This window comes from Chlorocebus sabaeus, chromosome 14, assembly GCF_047675955.1.
Source record: "Chlorocebus sabaeus isolate Y175 chromosome 14, mChlSab1.0.hap1, whole genome shotgun sequence".
NCBI classification, from domain to species: Eukaryota; Metazoa; Chordata; class Mammalia; order Primates; family Cercopithecidae; genus Chlorocebus; species Chlorocebus sabaeus.
In genome coordinates this window covers 87,576,056-87,599,161 of record NC_132917.1, presented here as the reverse complement: position 1 = coordinate 87,599,161, position 23,106 = coordinate 87,576,056, and positions in this window count along the sequence as shown.

Sequence of the window (23,106 nt, the reverse complement as noted above, 5' to 3'; positions counted from 1 at the left end):
AGAAGCCTTTCGCTAAGGCTGTTCTTGTGGAATTGGCAAAGTGATATTTGGAAGCCCATAGAGGGCTATGTTGAAAAATTAAGTATCTTCCGTTCAAAACTGGAAAGAAGCTTTCTGTGAAACTGCTCTGTGTTCTGTTAATTCATCTCACAGCGTTACATGTTTCCCTTCAAGAAGCTTTACGCTAACGCTGTTCTTGTGGAATTGGAAAAGTGATATTTGGAAGCCCATAGAGGGCTCTGGTGAGAAAGGAAATATCTTCCGTTCAAAACTGGAAAGAAGCTTTCTGAAAAACTGCTCTGTGTTCTTTTAATTCTTCTCACAGAGTTACATCTTTCCCCTCAATAAGCCTTTGCTAAGGCTGTCGCTGTGGAATTGGCAAACTGATATTTGGAAGCACATAGAGGACTATGGTGAAAAAGGAAATATCTTCCGTTCAAAACTGGAAAGAAGCTTTCTGAGAAACTGCTCTGTGTTCTGTTAATTCATCTCACAGAGTTACATCTTTCCCTTCAAGAAGCCTTTCGCTAAGTCTGTTCTTGTATATTGGCAAAGAGATATTTGGAAGTCCATAGAGGTCTCTGGTGAAAAAGGAAATATCTTCCGTTCAAAACTGGAAAGAAGCTTTCTGAGAAACTGCTTTGTGTTCTCTTAATTCATCTCACAGAGTTACATCTTTCCCTTCAATAAGCCTTTCGCTAATGCTGTTATTGTGGAATTGGCAAAGGGATATTTGGAAGCCCATAGAGGGATGTGGTGAAAAAGGAAGTATCTTCCGCTCAAAACTGGAAAGAAGCTTTCTGAGAAACTGCTCTGTGTTCTGTTAATTCATCTCACAGAGTTACATCTTTCCCTTCAAGAAGCCTTTCGTTAAGGCTGTTCTTTTGGAATTGGCAAAGGGATATTTGGAAGCCCATAGAGGGCTATGGTGAAAAAGGAAATATCTTCCGTTCAAAACTGGAAAGAAGCTTTCTTAAAAACTGCTCTGTGTTCTCTTAATTCATCTCCCAGAGTTACATCTTTCGCTTCAAGAAGCCTTTCGCTAAGGCTGTCGTTGTGGAATTGGCAAACGGATATTTGGAAGCCCGTAGAGGGCTATGGTGGAAAAGTAAATATCTTCCGTTCAAAACTGGAAAGAAGCTTTCTGAGAAACTGCTCTGTGTTCTGTTAATTCATCTCACAGAGTTACATCTTTCCCTTCAAGAAGCCTTTCGCTAAGGGTGTTCTTGTGGAATTGGCCAAGGGATATTTGGAAGCCCATAGAGGGCTATGGTGAAAAAGGAAATATCTTCCGTTCAAAACTGGAAAGAAGCTTTGTGAGAAACTGCTCTGTGTTCTGTTAATTCATCTCACAGAGTTACATCTTTCCCTTCAAGAAGCCTTTCGCTAAGGCTGTTCTTGTGGAATTGGCAAAGGGATATTTGGAAGCCCATAGAGGGCTATGGTGAGAAAGGAAATATATTCCGTTCAAAACTGAAAGAAGCTTTCTGAGAAACTGCTCTGTGTTCTGTTAATTCACCTCACAGAGTTACATCTTTCCCTTCAAAAGCCTTTCGCAATGGCTGTTCTTGTGGAATTGGCCAAGGGATATTTGGAAGCCCACAGAGGGCTATGGTGAAAAAGTAAACATCTTCCGTTCAAAACTGGAAAGAATCTTTCTGAGAAACTGCTCTGTGTTCTGTTAATTTATCTCACAGAGTTACATCTTTCACTTCAAGAAGCCTTTCGCTAAGGCTGTTCTTGTGGAATTGGCAAAGGGATATTTGGAAGCCCATAGAGGGCTATGGTGAGAAAGGAAATATCTTCCGTTCAAAACTGGAAAGAAGCTTTCTGAGAAACTGCTCTCTGTTCTGTTAATTCATCTCACAGAGTTACATCTTTCCCTTCACGAAGCCTTTCGCTAAGGCTGTTCTTGTGAAATTGGCAAAGGGATATTTGGAAGCCCATAGAGGGCTTTGGTGAAAAAGCAAATATCTTCCGTTCAAAACTGGAAAGAAGCTTTCTGAGAAACTGCTCTGTGTGCTGTTAATTCATCTCACAGAGTTACATCTTTCGCTTCAAGAAGCCTTTCGCTAAAGCTGTCGTTGTGGAATTGGCAAACGGATATTTGGAAGCCCGTAGAGGGCTATGGTGGAAAAGTAAATATCTTCCGTTCAAAACTGGAAAGAAGCTTTCTGAGAAACTGCTCTGTGTTCTGTTAATTCATCTCACAGAGTTACATCTTTCCCTTCAAGAAGCCTTTCGCTAAGGCGGTTCTTGTGGAATTGGCAAAGGGATATTTGGAAGCCCATAGTGGGCTATGGTGAAAAAGGAAATATCTTCCGTTCAAAACTGGAAAGAAGCTTTGTGAGAAACTGCTCTGTGTTCTGTTAATTCATCTCACAGAGTTACATCTTTCAATTCAAGAAGCCTTTCGCTAAGGCTGTTCTTGTGGAATTGGCAAAGGGATATTTGGAAGCCCATAGAGGGCTATGGTGAGAAAGGAAATATATTCCGTTCAAAACTGGAAAGAAGCTTTCTGAGAAACTGCTCTGTGTTCTGTTAATTCACCTCACAGAGTTACAGCTTTCCCTTCAAAAGCCTTTCGCAAAGGCTGTTCTTGTGGAATTGGCCAAGGGATATTTGGAAGCCCACAGAGGGCTATGGTGAAAAAGTAAACATCTTCCGTTCAAAACTGGAAAGAATCTTTCTGAGAAACTGCTCTGTGTTCTGTTAATTTATCTCACAGAGTTACATCTTTCACTTCAAGAAGCCTTTCGCTAAGGCTGTTCTTGTGGAATTGGCAAAGGGATATTTGGAAGCCCATAGAGGGCTATGGTGAGAAAGGAAATATCTTCCGTTCAAAACTGGAAAGAAGCTTTCTGAGAAACTGCTCTCTGTTCTGTTAATTCATCTCACAGAGTTACATCTTTCCCTTCACGAAGCCTTTCGCTAAGGCTGTTCTTGTGAAATTGGCAAAGGGATATTTGGAAGCCCATAGAGGGCTTTGGTGAAAAAGCAAATATCTTCCGTTCAAAACTGGAAAGAAGCTTTCTGAGAAACTGCTCTGTGTGCTGTTAATTCATCTCACAGAGTTACATCTTTCCCTTCAAGAAGCCTTTCGCTAAAGCTGTTCTTGTGGAATTGGAAAACGGATATTTGTAAGCCCATAGAGGGCTATGGTGAAAAAGGAAATATCTTCCGTTCAAAACTGGAAAGAAGCTTTCTGAGAAACTGCTCTGTGTTCTGTTAATTCATCTCACAGAGTTACGTCTTTCCCTTCAAGAAGCTTTAAGCAAATATCTTCCGTTCATAACTGGAAAGAAGCTTTCTGAGAAACTGCTCTGTGTTCTGTTAATTCATCTCACAGAGTTACATCTTTCCCTTCAAGAAGCCTTTCGCTAAGGCTGTCGTTGTGGAATTGGCAAACGGATATTTGGAAGCCCCTAGAGGGCTATGATGGAAAAGGAAATACCTTCCGTTCAAAACTGGAAAGAAGCTTTCTGAGAAACTGCTCTGTGTTCTGTTAATTCATCTCACAGTGTTACATCTTTCCCTTCAAGAAGCCTTTCGCTAAGGCTGTTCTTGTGGAATTGGCAAAGTGATATTTGGAAGCCCATAGAGGGCTATGGTGGAAAAAGAAATATCTTCCGTTCAAAACTGGAAAGAAGCTTTCTGAGAAACTGCTCTGTGTTCTGTTAATTCATCTCACAGAGTTACATCTTTCCCTTCAAGAAGCCTTTCGTTAAGGCTGTTCTTTTGGAATTGGCAAAGGGATATTTGGAAGCCCATAGAGGGCTATGGTGAAAAAGGAAATATCTTCCGTTCAAAACTGGAAAGAAGCTTTCTGAAAAACTGCTCTGTGTTCCCTTAATTCATCTCCCAGTGTTACATCTTTCGCTTCAAGAAGCATTTCGCTAAGGCGGTCGTTGTGGAATTGGCAAACGGATATTTGGAAGCCCGTAGAGGGCTATGGTGGAAAAGTAAATATCTTCCGTTCAAAACTGGAAAGAAGCTTTCTGAGAAACTGCTCTGTGTTCTGTTAATTCATCTCACAGAGTTACATCTTTCCCTTCAAGAAGCCTTTCGCTAAGGCGGTTCTTGTGGAATTGGCAAAGGGATATTTGGAAGCCCTTAGAGGGCTATGGTGAAAAAGGAAATATCTTCCGTTCAAAACTGGAAAGAAGCTTTGTGAGAAACTGCTCCGTGTTCTGTTAATTCATCTCACAGAGTTACATCTTTCCCTTCAAGAAGCCTTTCGCTAAGGCTGTTCTTGTGGAATTGGCAAAGGGATATTTGGAAGCCCATAGAGGGCTATGGTGAGAAAGGAAATATCTTCCGTTCAAAACTGGAAAGAAGCTTTCTGAGAAACTGCTCTGTGTTCTGTTAATTCACCTCACATAGTTACATCTTTCCCTTCAAAAGCCTTTCGCTAAGGCTGTTCTTGTGGAATTGGAAAAGGGATATTTGGAAGCCCATAGAGGGCTATGGTGAAAAAGTAAACATCTTCCGTTCAAAACTTTAAAGAAGCTTTCTGAGAAACTGCTCTGTGTTCTGTTAATTTATCTCACAGAGTTACATCTTTCACTTCAAGAATCCTTTCGCTAAGGCTGTTCTTGTGGAATTGGCAAAGGGATATTTGGAAGCCCATAGAGGGCTATGGTGAGAAAGGAAATATCTTCCGTTCAAAACTGGAAAGAAGCTTTCTGAGAAACTGCTCTGTGTTCTGTTAATTCATCTCACAGAGGTACATCTTTCCTTTCAAGAAGCCTTTCTCTAAGGCTGTTCTTGTGGAATTGGCAAAGAGATATTTGGAAGCCCATAGAGGGCTATGGTGAAAAAGGAAGTATCTTCCGTTCAAAACTGGAAAGAAGCTTTCTGAGAAACTGCTCTGTGTTCTGTTAATTCATCTCACAGAGTTACATCTTTCCCTTCAAAAGCCTTTCGCTAATGCTGTTCTTGTGGAATTGGCCAAGGGATTTTTGGAAGCCCATAGAGGGCTATGGTGAAAAAGGAAATATCTTCCGTTCAAAACTGGAAAGAAGCTTTCTGAGAAACTGCTCTGTGTTCTGTTAGTTCATCTCACACAGTTACATCTTTCCCTTCAAGAAGCCTTTCGCTAAGGCTGTTCTTGTGGAATTGGAAAAGGGATATTTGGAAGCCCATAGAGGGCCACGGTGAAAAAGGAAATATCTTCCGTTCAAAACTGGAAAGAAGCTTTCTGAGAAACTGCTCTGTGATCTGTTAATTCATCTCACAGAGTTACATCTTTCCCTTCAAGAAGCTTTACGCTAAGGCTGTTCTTGTGGAATTGGCAAAGGGATATTTGGAAGCCCATAGAGGGCTATGGTTAAAAAGGAAATATCTTCCGTTCAAAACTGGAAAGAAGCTTTCTGAGAAACTGCTCTGTGTTCTGTTAATTCATCTCACAGAGTTACATCTTTCCCTTCAAGAAGCCTTTCGCTAAGGCTGTTCTTGTGGAATTGGTAAAGGGATATTAGGAAGCCCATAGAGGGCTATGGTGAAAAAGGAAATATCTTCCGTTCAAAACAGGAAAGAAGCTTTCTGAGAAACTGCTCTGTGTTCTGTTAATTCATCTCAGAGTTACATCTTTCCCTTCAAGAAGCCTTTCGCTAAGGCTGTTCTTGTGGAATTGGCAAAGGGATTTTTGGAAGCCCTTAGAGGGCTATGGTGAAAAAGGAAATAACTTCCGTTCAAAACTGGAAAGAAGCTTTCTGAGAAACTGCTCTGTGTTCTGTTAATTCATCTCACAGAGTTACATCTTTTCCTTCAAGAAGCTTTAAGCAAATATCTTCCGTTCATAACTGGAAAGAAGCTTTCTGAGAAACTGCTCTGTGTTCTGTTAATTCATCTCACAGACTTACATCTCTCCCTTCAAGAAGCCTTTCGCTAAGGCTGTCGTTGTGGAATTGGCAAACGGATATTTGGAAGCCCCTAGAGGGCTATGATGGAAAAGGAAATACCTTCCGTTCAAAACTGCAAAGAAGCTTTCTGAGAAACTGCTCTGTGTTCTGTTAATTCATCTCACAGAGTTACATCTTTCCCTTCAAGAAGCCTTTCGCTAAGGCTGTTCTTGTGGAATTGGCAAAGGGATATTTGGAAGCCCATAGAGGGCTATGGTGGAAAAGGAAATATCTTCCGTTCAAAACTGGAAAGAAGCTTTCTGAGAAACTGCTCTGTGTTCTGTTAATTCATCTCACAGAGTTACATCTTTCCCTTCAAGAAGCCTTTCGCTAAGGCTGTTCTTTTGGAATTGGCAAAGGGATATTTGGAAGCCCATAGAGGGCTATGGTGAAAAAGGAAATATCTTCCGTTCAAAACTGGAAAGAAGCTTTCTGAAAAACTGCTCTGTGTTCTCTTAATTCATCTCACAGAGTTACATCTTTCGCTTCAAGAAGCCTTTCGCTAAGGCTGTCGTTGTGGAATTGGCAAACGGATATTTGGAAGCCCGTAGAGGGCTATGGTGGAAAAGTAAATATCTTCCGTTCAAAACTGGAAAGAAGCTTTCTGAGAAACTGCTCTGTGTTCTGTTAATTCATCTCACAGAGTTACATCTTTCCCTTCAAGAAGCCTTTCGCTAAGGCTGTTCTTGTGGAATTGGCAAAGGGATATTTGGAAGCCCATAGAGGGCTATGGTGAAAAAGGAAATATCTTCCGTTCAAAACTGGAAAGAAGCTTTGTGAGAAACTGCTCTGTGTTCTGTTAATTCATCTCACAGAGTTACATCTTTCCCTTCAAGAAGCCTTTCGCTAAGGCTGTTCTTGTGGAATTGGCAAAGGGATATTTGGAAGCCCATAGAGGGCTATGGTGAGAAAGGAAATATCTTCCGTTCAAAACTGGAAATAAGCTTTCTGAGAAACTGCTCTGTGTTCTGTTAATTCACCTCACAGAGTTACATCTTTCCCTTCAAAAGCCTTTCGCTAAGGCTGTTCTTGTGGAATTGGAAAAGGGATATTTGGAAGCCCATAGAGGGCTATGGTGAGAAAGAAAATATCTTCCGTTCAAAACTGGAAAGAAGCTTTCCGAGAAACTGCTCTGTGTTCTGTTAATTCATCTCACAGAGTTACATCTTTTCCTTCAAGAAGCCTTTCGCTAAGGCTTTTCTAGTGGAATTGGCAAAGGGATATTGGAAAGCCCATAGAGGGCTATGGGGAAAAGGAAACATCTTCAGTTCAAAACTGGAAAGAAGCTTTCTGAGAAACGGCTCTGTGTTCTTTTAATTCATCTCACAGAGTTACATGTTTCCCTTCAAGAAGCCTTTCTCTAAGGCTGTTCTTGTGTATTTGGACAAGGGATATTTGGAAGCCCATAGAGGGCTATGGTGAAAAAGGAAATATCTTCCGTTCAAAACAGGAAAAAAGCTTTCTGAGAAACTGCTCTGTGTTCTGTTAATTCATCTCAGAGTTACATCTTTCCCTTCAAGAAGCCTTTCGCTAAGGCTGTTCTTGTGGAATTGGCAAAGGGATTTTTGGAAGCCCTTAGAGGGCTATGGTGAAAAAGGAAATATCTTCCGTTCAAAACTGGGAAGAAGCTTTCTGAGAAACTGCTCTGTGTTCTGTTAGTTCATCTCACAGAGTTACATCTTTCCCTTCAAGAAGCCTTTCGCTAAGGCTCTTCTTGTGGAATTTTCAAAGAGATATTCGGAAGCCCATAGAGGGCTATGGTGAAAAAGGAAATATCTTCCGTTGAAAACTGGAAAGAAGCTTTCTGAGAAACTGCTCTGTGTTCTGTTAATTCATCCCACAGAGTTACATCTTTCCTATCAAGAAGCCTTTCACTAAGGCTGTTCTTGTGGAATTGGCAAAGAGATATTTGGAAGCCCATAGAGGGCTATGGTGAAAAAGGAAATATCTTCCGTTGAAAACTGGAAAGAAGCTTTCTGAGAAACTGCTCTGTGTTCTGTTAATTCATCTCACAGTGTTACATCTTTCCCTTCAAGAAGCCTTTCGCTAAGGCTGTTCTTGTGGAATTGGCAAAGGGATATTTGGAAGCCCATGGAGGGCTATGGTGAAAAAGGAAGTATCTTCCGTTCAAAAATGGAAAGAAGCTTTCTGAGAAACTGCTTTGTGTTCTGTTAATTCATCTCACAGAGTTACATCTTTCCCTTCAAGAAGCCTTTCGCTAAGGCTGCTCTTGTGGAATTGGCCAAGGGATATTTGGAAGCCCATAGAGGGCTATGGTGAAAAAGGAAATATCTTCCGTTCAAAACTGGAAAGAAGCGTTCTGAGAAACTGCTCTGTGTTCTGTTAATTCATCTCACAGGGTTACATCTTTCCCTTCAAGAATCTTTAAGCCAATAATTTCCGTTCATAACTGGAAAGAAGCTTTCTGAGAAACTGCTCTGTGTTCTGTTAATTCATCTCACAGAGTTACATCTTTCCCTTCAAGAAGCCTTTCGCTAAGGCTCTTCTTGTGGAATTGGCAAAGGGATATATGGAAGCCCATAAAGGGCTATGGTAAAAAACGAAATATCTTCCGTTCAAAACTGGAAAGAAGCTTTCTGACAAACTGCTCTGTGTTCTGTTAATTCATCTCACAGGGTTACATCTTTCCCTTCAAGAAGCCTTTCGTTAAGGCTGTTCTTGTGGAATTGGCAAAGGGATATTTGAAGCCCATTGAAGGCTACGGTGAAAAAGGAAGTATCTTCCGTTCAAAACTGGAAAGAAGCTTTCTGAGAAACTGCTCTGTGTTCTGTTAATTCATCTCACAGAGTTACATTTTCCTTCAAGAAGCCTTTCGCTAAGGCTGTTCTTGTGGAATTGTGAAAGGGATATTTGGAAGCCCATAGAGGGCTATGGTGAAAAAGGAAATAACTTCCGTTCAAAACTGGAAAGAAGCTTTCTGAGAAACTGCTCTGTGTTCTGTTAATTCATCTCACAGAATTACATCTTTCCCTTCAAGAAGCTTTAAGCAAATATCTTCCGTTCATAACTGGAAAGAAGCTTTCTGAGAAACTGCTCTGTGTTCTGTTAATTCATCTCACAGACTTACATCTCTCCCTTCAAGAAGCCTTTCGCTAAGGCTGTCGTTGTGGAATTGGCAAACGGATATTTGGAAGCCCCTAGAGGGCTATGATGGAAAAGGAAATACCTTCCGTTCAAAACTGCAAAGAAGCTTTCTGAGAAACAGCTCTGTGTTCTGTTAATTCATCTCACAGAGTTACACCTTTCCCTTCAAGAAGCCTTTCGCTAAGGCTGTTCTTGTGGAATTGGCAAAGGGATATTTGGAAGCCCATAGAGGGCTATGGTGGAAAAGGAAATATCTTCCGTTCAAAACTGGAAAGAAGCTTTCTGAGAAACTGCTCTGTGTTCTGTTAATTCATCTCACAGAGTTACATCTTTCCCTTCAAGAAGCCTTTCGCTAAGGCTGTTCTTTTGGAATTGGCAAAGGGATATTTGGAAGCCCATAGAGGGCTATGGTGAAAAAGGAAATATCTTCCGTTCAAAACTGGAAAGAAGCTTTCTGAAAAACTGCTCTGTGTTCTCTTAATTCATCTCACAGAGTTACATCTTTCGCTTCAAGAAGCCTTTCGCTAAGGCTGTCGTTGTGGAATTGGCAAACGGATATTTGGAAGCCCGTAGAGGGCTATGGTGGAAAAGTAAATATCTTCCGTTCAAAACTGGAAAGAAGCTTTCTGAGAAACTGCTCTGTGTTCTGTTAATTCATCTCACAGAGTTACATCTTTCCCTTCAAGAAGCCTTTCGCTAAGGCTGTTCTTGTGGAATTGGCAAAGGGATATTTGGAAGCCCATAGAGGGCTATGGTGAAAAAGGAAATATCTTCCGTTCAAAACTGGAAAGAAGCTTTGTGAGAAACTGCTCTGTGTTCTGTTAATTCATCTCACAGAGTTACATCTTTCCCTTCAAGAAGCCTTTCGCTAAGGCTGTTCTTGTGGAATTGGCAAAGGGATATTTGGAAGCCAATAGAGGGCTATGGTGAGAAAGGAAATATCTTCCGTTCAAAACTGGAAATAAGCTTTCTGAGAAACTGCTCTGTGTTCTGTTAATTCACCTCACAGAGTTACATCTTTCCCTTCAAAAGCCTTTCGCTAAGGCTGTTCTTGTGGAATTGGAAAAGGGATATTTGGAAGCCCATAGAGGGCTATGGTGAGAAAGAAAATATCTTCCGTTCAAAACTGGAAAGAAGCTTTCAGAGAAACTGCTCTGTGTTCTGTTAATTCATCTCACAGAGTTACATCTTTTCCTTCAAGAAGCCTTTCGCTAGGGCTGTTCTAGTGGAATTGGCAAAGGGATATTGGAAAGCCCATAGAGGGCTATGGTGAAAAAGGAAACATCTTCAGTTCAAAACTGAAAGAAGCTTTCTGAGAAACGGCTCTGTGTTCTTTTAATTCATCTCACAGAGTTACATGTTTCCCTTCAAGAAGCCTTTCTCTAAGGCTGTTCTTGTGTATTTGGCCAAGGGATATTTGGAAGCCCATAGAGGGCTATGGTGAAAAAGGAAATATCTTCCGTTCAAAACTGCAAAGAAGCTTTCTGAGAAACTGCTCTGTGTTCTGTTAATTCATCTCAGAGAGTAACATCTTTCCCTTCAAGAAGCCTTTCGCTGAGGCTGTTCTTGTGGAACTGGCAAAGGGATATATGGAAGCCCATGGAGGGCTATGGTGAAAAAGGAAATATCTTCCGTTCAAAACTGGAAAGAAGCTTTCTGAGAAACTGCTCTGTGTTCTGTTAATTCATCTCACAGAGTTACATCTTTCCCTTCAAGAAGCTTTAAGCAAATATCTTCCGTTCATAACTGGAAAGAAGCTTTCTGAGAAACTGCTCTGTGTTCCGTTAATTCATCTCACAGAGTTACATCTATCCCTTCAAGATGCCTTTCGCTAAGGCTGTTCTTGTGGAATTGGCAAAGGGATATTTGGAAGCCCATAGAGGTCTATGGTGAAAAAGGAAATATCTTCCGTTCAAAACTGGAAAGAATCTTTCTGAGAAACTGCTCTGTGTTCTGTTAATTTATCTCACAGAGTTACATCTTTCACTTCAAGAAGCCTTTCGCTAAGGCTGTTCTTGTGGAATTGGCAAAGGGATATTTGGAAGCCCATAGAGGGCTATGGTGAGAAAGGAAATATCTTCCGTTCAAAACTGGAAAGAAGCTTTCTGAGAAACTGCTCTCTGTTCTGTTAATTCATCTCACAGAGTTACATCTTTCCCTTCACGAAGCCTTTCGCTAAGGCTGTTCTTGTGAAATTGGCAAAGGGATATTTGGAAGCCCATAGAGGGCTTTGGTGAAAAAGCAAATATCTTCCGTTCAAAACTGGAAAGAAGCTTTCTGAGAAACTGCTCTGTGTGCTGTTAATTCATCTCACAGAGTTACATCTTTCCCTTCAAGAAGCCTTTCGCTAAAGCTGTTCTTGTGGAATTGGAAAACGGATATTTGTAAGCCCCTAGAGGGCTATGGTGAAAAAGGAAATATCTTCCGTTCAAAACTGGAAAGAAGCTTTCTGAGAAACTGCTCTGTGTTCTGTTAATTCATCTCACAGAGTTACGTCTTTCCCTTCAAGAAGCTTTAAGCAAATATCTTCCGTTCATAACTGGAAAGAAGCTTTCTGAGAAACTGCTCTGTGTTCTGTTAATTCATCTCACAGAGTTACATCTTTCCCTTCAAGAAGCCTTTCGCTAAGGCTGTCGTTGTGGAATTGGCAAACGGATATTTGGAAGCCCCTAGAGGGCTATGATGGAAAAGGAAATACCTTCCGTTCAAAACTGGAAAGAAGCTTTCTGAGAAACTGCTCTGTGTTCTGTTAATTCATCTCACAGAGTTACATCTTTCCCTTCAAGAAGCCTTTCGCTAAGGCTGTTCTTGTGGAATTGGCAAAGTGATATTTGGAAGCCCATAGAGGGCTATGGTGGAAAAAGAAATATCTTCCGTTCAAAACTGGAAAGAAGCTTTCTGAGAAACTGCTCTGTGTTCTGTTAATTCATCTCACAGAGTTACATCTTTCCCTTCAAGAATCCTTTCGCTAAGGCTGTTCTTTTGGAATTGGCAAAGGGATATTTGGAAGCCCATAGAGGGCTATGGTGAAAAAGGAAATATCTTCCGTTCAAAACTGGAAAGAAGCTTTCTGAAAAACTGCTCTGTGTTCCCTTAATTCATCTCCCAGTGTTACATCTTTCGCTTCAAGAAGCCTTTCGCTAAGGCTGTCGTTGTGGAATTGGCAAACGGATATTTGGAAGCCCGTAGAGGGCTATGGTGGAAAAGTAAATATCTTCCGTTCAAAACTGGAAGGAAGCTTTCTGAGAAACTGCTCTGTGTTCTGTTAATTCATCTCACAGAGTTACATCTTTCCCTTCAAGAAGCCTTTCGCTAAGGCGGTTCTTGTGGAATTGGCAAAGGGATATTTGGAAGCCCTTAGAGGGCTATGGTGAAAAAGGAAATATCTTCCGTTCAAAACTGGAAAGAAGCTTTGTGAGAAACTGCTCCGTGTTCTGTTAATTCATCTCACAGAGTTACATCTTTCCCTTCAAGAAGCCTTTCGCTAAGGCTGTTCTTGTGGAATTGGCAAAGGGATATTTGGAAGCCCATAGAGGGCTATGGTGAGAAAGGAAATATCTTCCGTTCAAAACTGGAAAGAAGCTTTCTGAGAAACTGCTCTGTGTTCTGTTAATTCACCTCACATAGTTACATCTTTCCCTTCAAAAGCCTTTCGCTAAGGCTGTTCTTGTGGAATTGGAAAAGGGATATTTGGAAGCCCATAGAGGGCTATGGTGAAAAAGTAAACATCTTCCGTTCAAAACTTTAAAGAAGCTTTCTGAGAAACTGCTCTGTGTTCTGTTAATTTATCTCACAGAGTTACATCTTTCACTTCAAGAATCCTTTCGCTAAGGCTGTTCTTGTGGAATTGGCAAAGGGATATTTGGAAGCCCATAGAGGGCTATGGTGAGAAAGGAAATATCTTCCGTTCAAAACTGGAAAGAAGCTTTCTGAGAAACTGCTCTGTGTTCTGTTAATTCATCTCACAGAGGTACATCTTTCCTTTCAAGAAGCCTTTCGCTAAGGCTGTTCTTGTGGAATTGGCAAAGAGATATTTGGAAGCCCATAGAGGGCTATGGTGAAAAAGGAAGTATCTTCCGTTCAAAACTGGAAAGAAGCTTTCTGAGAAACTGCTCTGTGTTCTGTTAATTCATCTCACAGAGTTACATCTTTCCCTTCAAAAGCCTTTCGCTAATGCTGTTCTTGTGGAATTGGCCAAGGGATTTTTGGAAGCCCATAGAGGGCTATGGTGAAAAAGGAAATATCTTCCGTTCAAAACTGGAAAGAAGCTTTCTGAGAAACTGCTCTGTGTTCTGTTAGTTCATCTCACACAGTTACATCTTTCCCTTCAAGAAGCCTTTCGCTAAGGCTGTTCTTGTGGAATTGGAAAAGGGATATTTGGAAGCCCATAGAGGGCCACGGTGAAAAAGGAAATATCTTCCGTTCAAAACTGGAAAGAAGCTTTCTGAGAAACTGCTCTGTGATCTGTTAATTCATCTCACAGAGTTACATCTTTCCCTTCAAGAAGCTTTACGCTAAGGCTGTTCTTGTGGAATTGGCAAAGGGATATTTGGAAGCCCATAGAGGGCTTGGTTAAAAAGGAAATATCTTCCGTTCAAAACTGGAAAGAAGCTTTCTGAGAAACTGCTCTGTGTTCTGTTAATTCATCTCACAGAGTTACATCTTTCCCTTCAAGAAGCCTTTCGCTAAGGCTGTTCTTGTGGAATTGGTAAAGGGATATTAGGAAGCCCATAGAGGGCTATGGTGAAAAAGGAAATATCTTCCGTTCAAAACAGGAAAGAAGCTTTCTGAGAAACTGCTCTGTGTTCTGTTAATTCATCTCAGAGTTACATCTTTCCCTTCAAGAAGCCTTTCGCTAAGGCTGTTCTTGTGGAATTGGCAAAGGGATTTTTGGAAGCCCTTAGAGGGCTATGGTGAAAAAGGAAATAACTTCCGTTCAAAACTGGAAAGAAGCTTTCTGAGAAACTGCTCTGTGTTCTGTTAATTCATCTCACAGAGTTACATCTTTTCCTTCAAGAAGCTTTAAGCAAATATCTTCCGTTCATAACTGGAAAGAAGCTTTCTGAGAAACTGCTCTGTGTTCTGTTAATTCATCTCACAGACTTACATCTCTCCCTTCAAGAAGCCTTTCCCTAAGGCTGTCGTTGTGGAATTGGCAAACGGATATTTGGAAGCCCCTAGAGGGCTATGATGGAAAAGGAAATACCTTCCGTTCAAAACTGCAAAGAAGCTTTCTGAGAAACTGCTCTGTGTTCTGTTAATTCATCTCACAGAGTTACATCTTTCCCTTCAAGAAGCCTTTCGCTAAGGCTGTTCTTGTGGAATTGGCAAAGGGATATTTGGAAGCCCATAGAGGGCTATGGTGGAAAAGGAAATATCTTCCGTTCAAAACTGGAAAGAAGCTTTCTGAGAAACTGCTCTGTGTTCTGTTAATTCATCTCACAGAGTTACATCTTTCCCTTCAAGAAGCCTTTCGCTAAGGCTGTTCTTTTGGAATTGGCAAAGGGATATTTGGAAGCCCATAGAGGGCTATGGTGAAAAAGGAAATATCTTCCGTTCAAAACTGGAAAGAAGCTTTCTGAAAAACTGCTCTGTGTTCTCTTAATTCATCTCACAGAGTTACATCTTTCGCTTCAAGAAGCCTTTCGCTAAGGCTGTCGTTGTGGAATTGGCAAACGGATATTTGGAAGCCCGTAGAGGGCTATGGTGGAAAAGTAAATATCTTCCGTTCAAAACTGGAAAGAAGCTTTCTGAGAAACTGCTCTGTGTTCTGTTAATTCATCTCACAGAGTTACATCTTTCCCTTCAAGAAGCCTTTCGCTAAGGCTGTTCTTGTGGAATTGGCAAAGGGATATTTGGAAGCCCATAGAGGGCTATGGTGAAAAAGGAAATATCTTCCGTTCAAAACTGGAAAGAAGCTTTGTGAGAAACTGCTCTGTGTTCTGTTAATTCATCTCACAGAGTTACATCTTTCCCTTCAAGAAGCCTTTCGCTAAGGCTGTTCTTGTGGAATTGGCAAAGGGATATTTGGAAGCCCATAGAGGGCTATGGTGAGAAAGGAAATATCTTCCGTTCAAAACTGGAAATAAGCTTTCTGAGAAACTGCTCTGTGTTCTGTTAATTCACCTCACAGAGTTACATCTTTCCCTTCAAAAGCCTTTCGCTAAGGCTGTTCTTGTGGAATTGGAAAAGGGATATTTGGAAGCCCATAGAGGGCTATGGTGAGAAAGAAAATATCTTCCGTTCAAAACTGGAAAGAAGCTTTCAGAGAAACTGCTCTGTGTTCTGTTAATTCATCTCACAGAGTTACATCTTTTCCTTCAAGAAGCCTTTCGCTAGAGCTGTTCTAGTGGAATTGGCAAAGGGATATTGGAAAGCCCATAGAGGGCTATGGTGAAAAAGGAAACATCTTCAGTTCAAAACTGAAAGAAGCTTTCTGAGAAACGGCTCTGTGTTCTTTTAATTCATCTCACAGAGTTACATGTTTCCCTTCAAGAAGCCTTTCTCTAAGGCTGTTCTTGTGTATTTGGCCAAGGGATATTTGGAAGCCCATAGAGGGCTATGGTGAAAAAGGAAATATCTTCCGTTCAAAACAGCAAAGAAGCTTTCTGAGAAACTGCTCTGTGTTCTGTTAATTCATCTCAGAGAGTAACATCTTTCCCTTCAAGAAGCCTTTCGCTGAGGCTGTTCTTGTGGAACTGGCAAAGGGATATATGGAAGCCCATGGAGGGCTATGGTGAAAAAGGAAATATCTTCCGTTCAAAACTGGAAAGAAGCTTTCTGAGAAACTGCTCTGTGTTCTGTTAATTCATCTCAAAGAGTTACATCTTTCGCTTCAAGAAGCTTTAAGCAAATATCTTCCGTTCATAACTGGAAAGAAGCTTTCTGAGAAACTGCTCTGTGTTCCGTTAATTCATCTCACAGAGTTACATCTATCCCTTCAAGATGCCTTTCGCTAAGGCTGTTCTTGTGGAATTGGCAAAGGGATATTTGGAAGCCCATAGAGGTCTATGGTGAAAAAGGAAATATCTTCCGTTCAAAACTGGAAAGAAGCTTTCTGAGAAACTGCTCTGTGTTCTGTTAATTCATCTCACAGAGTTACATCTTTCCCTTCAAGAAGCCTTTCGCTAAGACTGTTCTTGTGGAATTGGCAAAGGGATATTTGGAAGCCCATAGAGGGCTATGTTGAAAAAGGAAATACCTTCCGTTCAAAACTGGAAAGAAGCTTTCTGAGAAACTGCTCTGTGTTCTGTTAATTCATCTCACAGAGTTACATCTTTCCCTTCAACAAGCCTTTCGCTAAGGCTGTCGCTTTGGAATTGGAAAACGGATATTTGGAAGCCCATAGAGGGCTATGGTGAAAAAGGAAATATCTTCCGTTCAAAACTGGAAAGAAGCTTTCTGAGAAACTGCTCTGTGTTCTGTTAATTCATCTCAGAGTTACATCTTTCCCTTCAAGAAGCCTTTCGCTAAGGCTGTTCTTGTGGAATTGGCAAAGGGATATTTGGAAGCCCTTAGAGGGCTATGGTGAAAAAGGAAATATCTTCCGTTCAAAACTGGAAGGAAGCTTTCTGAGAAACTGCTCTGTGTTCTGTTAATTCATCTCACAGAGTTACATCTTTCCCTTCAAGAAGCCTTTCGCTAAGGCTCTTCTTGTGGAATTTTCAAAGAGATATTCGGAAGCCCATAGAGGGCTATGGTGAAAAAGGAAATATCTTCCGTTGAAAACTGGAAAGAAGCTTTCTGAGAAACTGCTCTGTGTTCTGTTAATTCATCTCACTGAGTTACATCTTTCCTATCAAGAAGCCTTTCACTAAGGCTGTTCTTGTGGAATTGGCAAAGAGATATTTGGAAGCCCATAGAGGGCTATGGTGAGAAAGGAAATATCTTCCGTTCAAAACTGGAAAGAAGCTTTCTGAGAAACTGCTCTGTGTTCTGTTAATTCACCTCACAGAGTTACATCTTTCCCTTCAAGAAGCCTTTCGCTAAGGCTGTCGCTGTGGAATTGGAAAACGGATATTTGGAAGCCCATAGAGGGCTATGGTGAAAAAGGAAATATCTTTCGTTCAAAACTGGAAAGAAGCTTTCTGAGAAACTGCTCTGTGTTCTGTTAATTCATCTCACAGAGTTACATCTTTCCCTTCAAGAAGCCTTTCGCTAAGGCTGTTCTTGAGAATTGGCAAAGGGATATTTGGAAGCCCTTAGAGGGCTATGGTGAAAAAGGAAATATCTTCCGTTCAAAACTGGAAAGAAGCTTTCTGAGAAACTGCTCTGTGTTCTGTTAATTCATCTCACAGAGTTATATCTTTCCCTTCAAGAAGCCTTTCGCTAAGGCTGTTCTTGTGGAATTGGCAAAGGGATATTTCGAAGCCCATAGAGGGCTACGGTGAGAAAGGAAATATCTTCCGTTCAAAACTGGAAAGAAACTTTCTGAGAAACTGCTTTGTGTTCCGTTAATTCATCTCACAGAGTTACATCTTTCCCTTCAAGAAGCCTTTCGATAAGGCTGTCGTTGTGGAATTGGCAAACGGATATTTGGAAGCCCCTAGAGGGCTATGATGGAAAAGGAAATACCTTCCGTTCAAAACTGGAAAGAAGCTTTCTGAGAAACTGCTCTGTGTTCTGTTAATTCATCTCACAGAGTTACATCTTTCCCTTCAAGAAGCCTTTCGCTAAGGCTGTTCTTGTGGAATTGGCAAAGTGATATTTGGAAGCCCATAGAGGGCTATGGTGAAAAAGGAAATATCTTCCGTTCAAAACTGGAAAGAAGCTTTCTGAGAAACTGCTCTGTGTTCTGTTAATTCATCTCACAGAGTTACATCTTTCCCTTCAAGAAGCCTTTCGCTAAGGCTGTTCTTTTGGAATTGGCAAAGGGATATTTGGAAGCCCATAGAGGGCTATGGTGAAAAAGGAAATATCTTCCGTTCAAAACTGGAAAGAAGCTTTCTGAAAAACTGCACTGTGTTCTGTTAATTCATCTCACAGAGTAACATCTTTCGCTTCAAGAAGCCTTTCGCTAAGGCTGTCGTTGTGGAATTGGCAAACGGATATTTGGAAGCCCATAGAGGGCTATGGTGGAAAAGGAAATATCTTCCGTTCAAAACTGGAAAGAAGCTTTCTGAGAAACTGCTCTGTGTTCTGTTAATTCATCTCACAGAGTTACATCTTTCCCTTCAAGAAGCCTTTCGCCATGACTGTTCTTGTGGAATTGGCAAAGGGATATTTGGAACCCATAGAGGGCTATGGTGAAAAAGGAAATATTTCCGTTCAAAATGGGAAAGAAGCTTTCTGAGAAACTGCTCTGTGTTCTGTTAATTCATCTCAGAGAGTTACATCTTTCCCTTCAAGAAGCCTTTCGCTAAGGCTGTTCTTGTGGAATAGGCAAAGGGATATTTGGAAGCCCATAGAGGGCTATGGTGAAAAAGGAAATATCTTCCGTTCTAAACTGGAAAGAAGCTTTCTGAGAAACTGCCTTGTGTTCTGTTAATTCATCTCACAGAGTTACATCTTTCCCTTCAAGAAGCTTTAAGCAAATATCTTCCGTTCATAACTGGAAAGAAGCTTTCTGAGAAACTGCTCTATGTTCTGTTAATTCATCTCACAGAGTTACATCTTTCCCTTCAAGAAGCCTTTCGCTAAGGCTGTCGTTGTGGAATTGGCAAACGGATATTTGGAAGCCCCTAGAGGGCTATGATGGAAAAGGAAATACCTTCCGTTCAAAACTGGAAAGAAGCTTTCTGAGAAACTGCTCTGTGTTCTGTTAATTCATCTCACAGAGTTACATCTTTCCCTTCAAGAAGCCTTTCGCTAAGGCTGTTCTTGTGGAATTTGCAAAGTGATATTTGGAAGCCCATAGAGGGCTATGGTGGAAAAGGAAATATCTTCCGTTCAAAACTGGAAAGAAGCTTTCTGAGAAACTGCTCTGTGTTCTGTTAATTCATCTCACAGAGTTACATCTTTCCCTTTAAGAAGCCTTTCGTTAAGGCTGTTCTTTTGGAATTGGCAAAGGGATATTTGGAAGCCCATAGAGGGCTATGGTGAAAAAGGAAATATCTTCCGTTCAAAACTGGAAAGAAGCTTTCTGAGAAACTGCTCTGTGTTCTCTTAATTCATCTCCCAGTGTTACATCTTTCGCTTCAAGAAGCCTTTCGCTAAGGCTGTCGTTGTGGAATTGGCAAACGGATATTTGGAAGCCCGTAGAGGGCTATGGTGGAAAAGTAAATATCTTCCGTTCATAACTGGAAAGAAGCTTTCTGAGAAACTGCTCTGTGTTCTGTTAATTCATCTCACAGAGTTACATCTTTCCCTTCAAGAAGCTTTACGCTAAGGCTGTTCTTGTGGAATTGGCAAAGGGATATTTGGAAGCCCATAGAGGGCTATGGTGAAAAAGGAAATATCTTCCGTTCAAAACTGGAAAGAAGCTTTCTGAGAAACTGCTCTGTGTTCTGTTAATTCATCTCACAGAGTTACATCTTTCCCTTCAAGAAGCCTTTCGCTAAGGCTGTTCTTGTGGAATTGGTAAAGGGATATTTGGAAGCCCATAGAGGGCTATGTTGAAAAAGGAAATATCTTCCGTTCAAAACTGGAAAGAAGCTTTCTGAGAAACTGCTCTGTGTTCTGTTAATTCATTTCACAGAGTTACATCTTTCCCTTCAACAAGCCTTTCGCTAAGGCTGTCGCTGTGGAATTGGAAAACGGATATTTGGAAGCCCATAGAGGGCTATGGTGAAAAAGGAAATATCTTCCGTTCAAAACTGGAAAGAAGCTTTCTGAGAAACTGCTCTGTGTTCTGTTAATTCATCTCACAGAGTTACATCTTTCCCTTCAAGAAGCCTTTCGCTAAGGCTCTTCTTGTGGAATTTTCAAAGAGATATTCGGAAGCCCATAGAGGGCTATGGTGAAAAAGGAAATATCTTCCGTTGAAAACTGGAAAGAAGCTTTCTGAGAAACTGCTCTGTGTTCTGTTAATTCATCTCACAGAATTACATCTTTCCTATCAAGAAACCTTTCACTAAGGCTGTTCTTGTGGAATTGGCAAAGAGATATTTGGAAGCCCATAGAGGGCTATGGTGAAAAAGGAAATATCTTCCGTTGAAAACTGGAAAGAAGCTTTCTGAGAAACTGCTCTGTGTTCTGTTAATTCATCTCACAGAGTTACATCTTTCCCTTCAAGAAGCCTTTCGCTAAGGCTGTTCTTGTGGAATTGGCAAAGGGATATTTGGAAGCCCATGGAGGGCTATGGTGAAAAAGGAAGTATCTTCCGTTCAAAACTGGAAAGAAGCTTTCTGAGAAACTGCTTTGTGTTCTGTTAATTCATCTCACAGAGTTACATCTTTCCCTTCAAGAATCTTTAAGCAAATATGTTCCGTTCATAACTGGAAAGAAGCTTTCTGAAAAACTGCTCTGTGTTCTGTTAATTCATCTCACAGAGTAACATCTTTCGCTTCAAGAAGCCTTTCGCTAAGGCTGTCGTTGTGGAATTGGCAAACGGATATTTGGAAGCCCGTAGAGGGCTATGGTGGAAAAGGAAATATCTTCCGTTCAAAACTGGAAAGAAGCTTTCTGAGAAACTGCTCTGTGTTCTGTTAATTCATCTCACAGAGTTACATCTTTCCCTTCAAGAAGCCTTTCGCTATGACTGTTCTTGTGGAATTGGCAAAGGGATATTTGGAACCCATAGAGGGCTATGGTGAAAAAGGAAATATCTTCCGTTCAAAACTGGAAAGAAGCTTTCTGAGAAACTGCTCTGTGTTCTGTTAATTCATCTCTCAGAGTTACATCTTTCCCTTCAGGAAGCCTTTCGCTAAGGCTGTTCTTGTGGAATTGGCTAAGGGATATTTGGAAGCCCATAGAGGGCTATGGTGAAAAAGGAAATATCTTCCGTTCAAAACAGGAAAGAAGCTTTGTGAGAAACTGCTCTGTGTTCTGTTAATTCATCTCACAGAGTTACATCTTTCCCTTCAAGAAGCCTTTCGCTAAGGTTGTTCTTGTGGAATTGGCAAAGGGATATTTGGAAGCCCATAGAGGGCTATGGTGAGAAAGGAAATATCTTCCGTTCAAAACTGGAAAGAAGCTTTCTGAGAAACTGCTCTGTGTTCTGTTAATTCACCTCAAAGGGTTACATCTTTCCCTTCAAAAGCCTTTCGCTAAGGCTGTTCTTGTGGAATTGGAAAAGGGATATTTGGAAGCCCGTAGAGGGCTATAGTGAAAAAGTAAGTATCTTCCGTTCAAAATGGGAAAGAAGCTTTCTGAGAAACTGCTCTGTGTTCTGTTAATTCATCTCACAGAGTTACATCTTTCCCTTCAAGAAGCCTTTCGCTAAGGCTGTCGTTGTGGAATTGGCAAACGGATATTTGGAAGCCCCTAGAGGGCTATGATGGAAAAGGAAATACCTTCCGTTCAAAACTGGAAAGAAGCTTTCTGAGAAACTGCTCTGTGTTCTGTTAATTCATCTCACAGAGTTACATCTTTCCCTTCAAGAAGCCTTTCGATAAGGCTGTTCTTGTGGAATTGGCAAAGTGATATTTGGAAGCCCATAGAGGGCTATGGTGGAAAAGGAAATGTCTTCCGTTCAAAACTGGAAAGAAGCTTTCTGAGAAACTGCTCTGTGTTCTGTTAATTCATCTCACAGAGTTACATCTTTCCCTTCAAGAAGCCTTTCGTTAAGGCTGTTCTTTTGGAATTGGCAAAGGGATATTTGGAAGCCCTTAGAGGGCTATGGTGAAAAAGGAAATATCTTCCGTTCAAAACTGGAAAGAAGCTTTCTGAAAAACTGCTCTGTGTTCTCTTAATTCATCTCCCAGTGTTACATCTTTCGCTTCAAGAAGCCTTTCGCTAAGGCTGTCGTTGTGGAATTGGCAAACGGATATTTGGAAGCCCGTAGAGGGCTATGGTGGAAAAGTAAATATCTTCCGTTCATAACTGGAAAGAAGCTTTCTGAGAAACTGCTCTGTGTTCTGTTAATTCATCTCACAGAGTTACATCTTTCCCTTCAAGAAGCCTTTCGCTAAGGCGGTTCTTGTGGAATTGGAAAAGGGATATTTGGAAGCCCATAGAGGGCCACGGTGAAAAAGGAAATATCTTCCGTTCAAAACTGGAAAGAAGCTTTCTGATAAACTGCTCTGTGATCTGTTAATTCATCTCACAGAGTTACATCTTTCCCTTCAAGAAGCTTTACGCTAAGGCTGTTCTTGTGGAATTGGCAAAGGGATATTTGGAAGCCCATAGAGGGCTATGGTGAAAAAGGAAATATCTTCCGTTCAAAACTGGAAAGAAGCTTTCTGAGAAACTGCTCTGTGTTCTGTTAATTCATCTCACAGAGTTACATCTTTCCCTTCAAGAAGCCTTTCGCTAAGGCTGTTCTTCTGGAATTGGTAAAGGGATATTTGGAAGCCCATAGAGGGCTATGTTGAAAAAGGAAATATCTTCCGTTCAAAACTGGAAAGAAGCTTTCTGAGAAACTGCTCTGTGTTCTGTTAATTCATCTCACAGAGTTACATCTTTCCCTTCAAGAAGCCTTTCGCTAAGGCTGTCGCTGTGGAATTGGAAAACGGATATTTGGAAGCCCATAGAGGGCTATGGTGAAAAAGGAAATATCTTCCGTTCAAAACTGGAAAGAAGCTTTCTGAGAAACTGCTCTGTGTTCTGTTAATTCACCTCAGAGTTACATCTTTCCCTTCAAGAAGCCTTTCGCTAAGGCTGTTCTTGTGGAATTGGCAAAGGGATATTTGGAAGCCCTTAGGGGGCTATGGTGAAAAAGGAAATATCTTCCGTTCAAAACTGGAAAGAAGCTTTCTGAGAAACTGCTCTGTGTTCTGTTAATTCATCTCACAGAGTTACATCTTTCCCTTCAAGAAGCCTTTCGCTAAGGCTCTTCTTGTGGAATTTTCAAAGAGATATTCGGAAGCCCATAGAGGGCTATGGTGAAAAAGGAAATATCTCCCGTTGAAAACTGGAAAGAAGCTTTCTGAGAAACTGCTCGGTGTTCTGTTAATTCATCTCACAGAATTACATCTTTCCTATCAAGAAACCTTTCACTAAGGCTGTTCTTGTGGAATTGGCAAAGAGATGTTTGGAAGCCCATAGAGGGCTATGGTGA